This window comes from Camelus ferus, chromosome 12, assembly GCF_009834535.1.
Source record: "Camelus ferus isolate YT-003-E chromosome 12, BCGSAC_Cfer_1.0, whole genome shotgun sequence".
Taxonomy (NCBI): domain Eukaryota; kingdom Metazoa; phylum Chordata; class Mammalia; order Artiodactyla; family Camelidae; genus Camelus; species Camelus ferus.
The window spans coordinates 56,808,473-56,815,657 of NC_045707.1; the positions used below are offsets into that span (position 1 = coordinate 56,808,473).

Here is a 7,185-nt window from a genome sequence, read left to right on the forward strand (position 1 = left end):
GGGATGCTATCTTCAAAAGGCAAGAATAGACTCTAGTTTCACTGAGGGAATGAACAAAAGACAGTATTTATTAAGTACTGTGATTATATGAGATAGAAACAAAGTCTTAAGAAATGATCCTAGGATTTAATCCCAATTTTATCACTTTAATAAGTGCTTTGATTTTAGACAAGCTCCTTATTCTCACAGAGCATCAGTTTCCTCATCTGTAAAATTAAACCTGCATTTCACTATTATGTGAGGATTTAGGATAATCCTTTAGTAACTATAATTAAGATTCTGAGCGTCTTGTAGCCTTCAGTCCTAACATCATTAAAGTAAGACAATTTTGAATCATCACCTTGGAAGCTTGCCTTGAGAAGAAGAATCAAGTAGAGGGAAGTAAGAGAAAATAATGAGAAAAGAAAGAAAAGAAAATAGCATTTTAAAGTTCTAGTCATACAACATTGATACATTGACTAACTATCTTTTTGGCGTGTTTTGAAAAAATGTTTTAAATTTTCCCTACAACAGGAATAAATCTCAACCACCTATCTTAACAAATTACTTTTTTCCCATCTCTCTTGGTTTTCACCTGTATTATTGTTCTCCTTTCTCTCCTAGCTCCTTTAACCTTTAACCTTAGGGACCTTTAACCTTCAGATATTCTTCCTTCCTCCAGCAAGCTCTTCCTTTCCACTGACTCCCTTTCTATATTTTCAATTAGCTCTTGCGCTTAACACCCTTTTTTTCAAGATGATATCTTTTCTATGTTGACTGTCTAACTCCTCTGCACAACTAGAGTTATTAAACTAGTACTTAATGCCTCCTACTACAGTTTCTTAGCACATTCTCTCCTTCATTTTCTGTGAAATTATTTCTGCTCCCCAACTATAACAAAATGTTTGAAAATTATATTTGGAGCTGTAATAATTGACTCCAGTGACCTAATTTCATTCTCCATTTTCCTTGCTCGCTCTCTCGCATTTGATACTGCTCAGTCCTTGCCGCAAAAGACTCCTTTCTCCCACTGTATCCAAGTGAGCATGTCCTAAAATTCAGTCCTTGGTCACATGCTTCTCTCTGTACACACATTTTTACAGTGGTCAAGAACTAGCGTAGCTTACCCGACATGTAGCTAAATCAAAAATCTCTGTCTCCAGGCCTAAAGTCACTTTTGACCTCTAATCTTCCTCTTGAAGTTAAAGAGAAATACTTGTTTAAGGAATATTGAAGAGGTTTCTTAACTTATGCCCTATCCTTCCCCTTACTAATCATTCCTGATTACCAAATCTAGTAGCTTTCTCTGTAGATGATCATATTGTGTGAAAATAAAGACAGACTTTATCTGGTTCGGACTTCCCAAGCAATGCTGAAAGGAAACGATGAGCCGGACGTCCTTATCTTGTTCCTGGTGCTAGGGGGAGAAAAGTCATTATTCTATTAGGAAGGATGTTAGTTATATGATTTTCTTCTTTTTTAATCTTACTTTAATAAAGTTTCCCTTTCAAATTGAGGAAGATCTTTTTTTATTTCTAGTTGTCTAAGATTTATTGTCATGAATTAATTTGAATTTTATTAAATTATTTTTGACTTTCTATTGGTTGAGAAAATTATGTGATTTTTTTTCTAGTGAATTATATAAATTGATTTTAATTGTTGAATAAACTTATTTTTGTACTAACACATACTGGGTCATGAGGTATTATACTTTTTATACAATCTTGGATAAATATATTTTCATCAGTTATAGGATTCTAGATTTAAATTTCCCCTCTGTCATTAAAGGTGTTGCTCCATTGTCTCCTAACTTAAATATTTTCTGACAGGAATTCTCCTTTAATATTTAATCACAGTTGCTCTGTATATAATGTATTTTTCTTTCTAAGTGTGCCTTCAAGAGTTTTTCCTCATCTTTGGTTTTTAGTTTTACTATGATTTACCTATTCATGTATTCCCTCTTATTTCTTTCTTGAAGTTCTCTGAACTTCTTGAATATGTAATTTTCCCCCATTTATTTTTGGAAAATTTACATATATTTTAGACTACTTGATAATGTCTTACAGCTTTAGGATGTTCTGTTGTTTGTTTTTCCATCCTTTTGTCTCTCCATGTTTCAGTGTGTATAACTTCCGTTTACCTATCTTCAAGTTCTCTGGTTTGCTGCTGTCCAGTCAGCAACTAAGCCCATCAAAGGAATTTTTAATCTTTCATATCATGTCTCTTATTTCCAGTAATTCCCATTGGATTGTTTTAGTCACAGTTTCCATTTTTATGCTGAAATTTCCTATTTGTTTTTACTTGTGCTCCACTATTTTTTACTGGGTATTTTAATATAGCAATCATAATTATCTTAAAGTTTTTGCCTGAATGTTCCAACATTTGAACAACTTGCATTTCTCTGTGTCTGGTTCTATGGTACTTTTTTTTTTCTTTTTGCATGTTTTGTGGTTACTGATTGAATATCAAAAAATGTGTAAAAAAAGGAAGAAACTGACAAATTATATTTATATGCATAAATGGTCACGTCTCTTTATCAGGCCATTAATTTGGGGATTAAGTCAGTAGTTAGCACTTGAGCTTGATTTGGGCTTTAGTGATACTTGCAGTGCAACACAGGCTTAAAATGCCTCTATTTTTGAGCTTCACCTATGGTGTATTTCGGATAAGTCTTGGAATGCCAGAAGGATTGTCTAAATGTTCCTGTTCCATTCTCAACTTTCAGAAGACTCTGCATGCCTGTGCTACCAAAGAGGTGGGGGAAGTCTCTCTTTGCGTTCTTGTGCTGTCCCTAGCAATAGACTACGGTGGCTCATTCTCGGAAGAGCCAGGAGAGGAGTGACTGGGATTTCATAGTTCTACTCCTCCAGCCTCAGTGTTAAGCCTCAGGACCAGGTCTTTCTCCACTTTCCTGCTCCTTCCCAAGTCGGCCTAGAATTCTCTACCTTTCCTCCAGGGCAGCTGACCTCTGTCCTGAATCAGTATTTCCATGAGCTAGTCTCCTGCCCTTCCCTCATGGCAGAAAATCTTTTTTTTGTATCATTGCAGAGTCCTGGGTTCAGGTAGTTTTCTTGCTCTTCTCCCAATGGCAGATGGCTTTTTCCCCTACGGGCCATGATGGTTAGAGGAGGTGGATTTCTGTTCCATCTCTCTGGCAGCTGACCTTGGCCTGGGAGCAAGACGTGAGAGGATTCCCTGTTTTCTCCCTAGTGGCAGCCAACTTCTGCCTGGGACTGAAGCAGGATTTCCTTCCTCTCTTGCAGACAGGTGACTTTTCTTATCAAAGCAGGACAAGATGTTAGATGCTACGAGTGTTCTTGCCCCTTCCTTAGTGGCAAACATATTTTTCTCTGTTCATGCCTCTCCTCACGCAGCAGCTGAGGCCATCTTATAAAAGAGCCGGTGATGGAGCAGGTGCAGGCTCCCCTTGGTGTGGGGCTCCCAGGAATTCTGCTCTCCTGTGATAGCCCACACTAAACTTTTAAAAATGTGTCAAAATGTAAGTTTGTTTTTTCTCACCTACTTTTATGACTGCTTTCTCTTGTTTCTCATGTTCTACCAATAATTAAACAGTTTACATATCCTGTCTTTCCTCAGAGGGGCTTGTCAACTTTGGGGATTTGGTTCATCTGAATGCGTTGCATTCTGATTGTTCTCTGATTGTTAAAGAAAAACATTAGATGTTTTTTAGATCACTTTTTTTTTTCCTGATCAGTAGCATGGGAGCAGTGTTCTCTTAACACTTTGTATTGTCCTAAGTAGAAATAGAACTCATCAACCAATTTATTTTCATCCAGTATTGGAATTTATTATTCTTCCTTTTGTTGGTTACTAGATAAACTCTCTGGCCTGTATGATGAGCAATATGAACAAATAATATAACATTTTGAACACTATCATGGTAGTAACATTCTAACAGGTTTGAGGGAATTAAGGGGACTGAAGAAATAGCAAATTCACACTTCCTACCTCCTAATCAAGAAATGAGATTTTTGAAAGAAATGGTGGATAAAATCATTATCATTTTCCAAGTTCTTTTCTTTCTTTCCTTCTTCCTTTCTTTTTCTGTCTGTTTCTCTCAACCTGTCTTTCTCTCTCTTTTTGTTTTCCTCCTTCCTTCCCCAGTAGCTGAATCCTAGTTAATTAAAAGTGCTTAATACCTGACTCCTTTTTACTTAGCTTGATATGAAAGATTTTCTAGATAGTGTTTCCAATCTCTATTCTAGCTTCCCTTTATTTCCAGAGAAGACTTCTATTCCAGACAAGCTTATGTTCTTATCCTCCCTTCTGTGTTTTCACTTATGAATAGAATGCATTTTCCAATTCATATCTTAACACTTAATTTTTAATCTCTAAATTTTGGTAACTAAATTGTTACCACAACTTATTTGTACATTTTTAAAATGAAAATCCAACTTTAATAAGTGGAATGAAGTGATCAATAAAAATAATTTTTAAGTAACAAATGCATTTTCACTGCTCATCTTATCATTTACAGTTTGCTGAAGTCTGTATCATGTCTTTGAACACTATGCAAATATAAAACAAAACTGCTTCCTGTTGGAATTTTTAAATAAAGAGCACCACCTTGTGGGAATATATGCTTATATGTAATGGAAGACAGGAATATTAAAGGGATAATAATTCATTTTAAAAATACAGTACTTGTAATTTATAGTATAGTAATTTTTTTCACATTTCTCAAGTAGCTTTATTAATTTTTTTTAATTGAAGTATATAGTCAGTTATAATGTGTCAATCTCTGGGCTACAGCATAGTGTTCCAGGCATACATATGTTCATTTTTATATTCTTTTTCATTAAAGGTTATTACAAGATACTAATACTTCATTAACCTGCACTAGAGAATAGATTGCTTAACAAAATGTTATCATAATAAAATATTGCATAACATATAATATACAACTGTCTACTTAAAAATAATGAGCATTTTTCTAGAATCTTTCTGTGGTGCATTATCCTTATTTTTTTTTAACATTAGGTCATTAATACATCTAGGATTTCTTGGAACTTGACTTGAAAAACCTTAGCATTTTTATGGATTACAGTGTTTCTGGTTCTTTTAAATGTTCCACATTTGACATTATTTCATCCCAACTAATTTTCAAAGATTCGACTAAAATTTGGTGATGATACTCTTACAGTGGGGAGCCCAAAGCTATAAAGTAGCCCTCCTCCCAAATATTAAAAAAACTACAGGCTTCATCATCTTGCAAAATCAAATACTGTGCTTATGCTTTGGGATTCCAAATTACCTTACTACTTTTTGATAACACGTTATATCACTCTTCTGTGTTGAAGAATGCAGAAGAATAAAATCTATTCTGTTTTTTTTTTAATGGTTTATTGTTTAAACATGGGTTTTCTTAAGCCAGGTTTTCCCTACCCTTTCTAACATGTTTGAGTTGGGCAATTATTTTTAGTAAGGTTAAGCAACCTGGCTTTCATTCTTCCAGTTTGTTAGAATTTTATATATCATGATTCTGTTCTTTGTTTCTTATTTATCTAACTTTGAGTGATAAATATAATTTGTGAATGTACCTCTGTGTCTTGATATTCAATAGCAGCGAACTATAAGGGGTCAGTTACAAGAACTTGAGTCTTATTTTTGGTGACCTATATTCAGGTGATTTCCAATCCAGTTACTGATTCTGATAAGAAACCATCTTCACCATCACATTATCCAGCCTGCATGTCCTTATTTTTTTCTCCAAGAGCCTCAATTCAGATAATTATACCACCAGGAGTTTTGGGCTATAGCAATATTTATCTCTCAATTCTTATAACCAATTGTAATTCACATAAATACTTTACTTGTAGTTATTTTCATTCATAATTTATTATATATAATAAAAATATGACTCTGAGGAACTAGTAGTGGCAGATTTATTGGACTTTGCATGATTTCAGACATTATTATACAGGGTAATTCTTAGTAGCTTTAGGACAGGAGTCTGTAAAGGTATTTTAGTGGTTGAGAGGTCTTTGATGTTTTTCTTTCAGTTCTTATACGGTATATTTGTTAGAAACCCATCCTTCAGAGAGATGATGTGTGACAATAAATTATTTTCAATAAATTCAAATTATAATTCCTTTGCTTTTTTAGCCAATATGAATAGAGCATTGAATGACAGTATATTTTAGAATGACATTTTGAATAACTTACATATGTATGTTACAATAAATGAATGAATATATATATATATATAAAGCTCTCTATAAAGTATAGTGGCTGGCATATAGAAGGAGCTGAATATGCTTGCAGTTTTTATTAACATTATCATTATCAGATCCCCAAGAAAACCTTGTAGCATACAGAAGGATCAGAGGGCTATAAGTATTGAACATATGTAAAAACTAAGGCCAGAGAAATAAAGTGACCTATATAAATTCCTATATAATTCTGTACAGAAATTGTTCTACAACTAGAGCTAATCTTCTATTTTTCTACCTTTTTTGTTGTATCTCTTTAACTCAACTATACAAGCAATTTTCATGTTAGTCTTACTATAACAACAACAACAACAAAATTATATATGTATGTATGTATGTGTGTATGTGTGTATATCATATATGATCTCCGATTTTTGAAGTTGCAAGGCTAGGGCAATTGCAGTAATGTCCTATCAGAAGGTAAAATGGCAGCAGTGGCACTGGTCTCAAAATGGAGAGCAGAAGCACGAAAACTCTCTTGCGACTTTGATTCAGAACACATACAACCTTATTTCTGGAGCATGCTATGGTCCTTAGTAAATCACATTCCAGCCCAGATTCAAGGAGTAGGTAACTGTACTCCACTTGTTAGTGGGTAGATCTGCCAAAAATTGTGCTCACTTTTGTAATCTACCACAACCAGACCTGTAGCCATGGAAATGGAAATGGTAAATTTTTTGGCTTCCTGAACCAAATTCCAGTGTGTGTGTGTTGGGGAGTGGGGGTGGCAGGGGAGATGTCTGATAATTCAACTTAGTTCTGCCACCATCTACCCAGAGGTAGCATCAAATTCCACAAATTGAGGGCTCAGTCCCACAAGACACCCCCTCCCTCTACACACATAAACTTTCAGACACTGGTCAGTTGTAAGCTGAGGCTGTTACCTGTGCTTCTGACCAACTGGCTACATATTGGAGGTCCTAGTGACCCCTCCTTGAATTTCGTTAATTTGCTGTAGTCGCTTAGCAAACCC

General features: G+C 34.8%; 1 protein-coding gene across 2 annotated transcripts in view; it reads left to right on the forward strand.

Moving 5' to 3' along the window:
- Positions 1–7,185, forward strand: part of PPFIA2 (PTPRF interacting protein alpha 2) — a 389,252-nt gene that overhangs the window by 89,085 nt on the left and 292,982 nt on the right. The gene's annotated exons all lie outside the window — the stretch shown is intronic.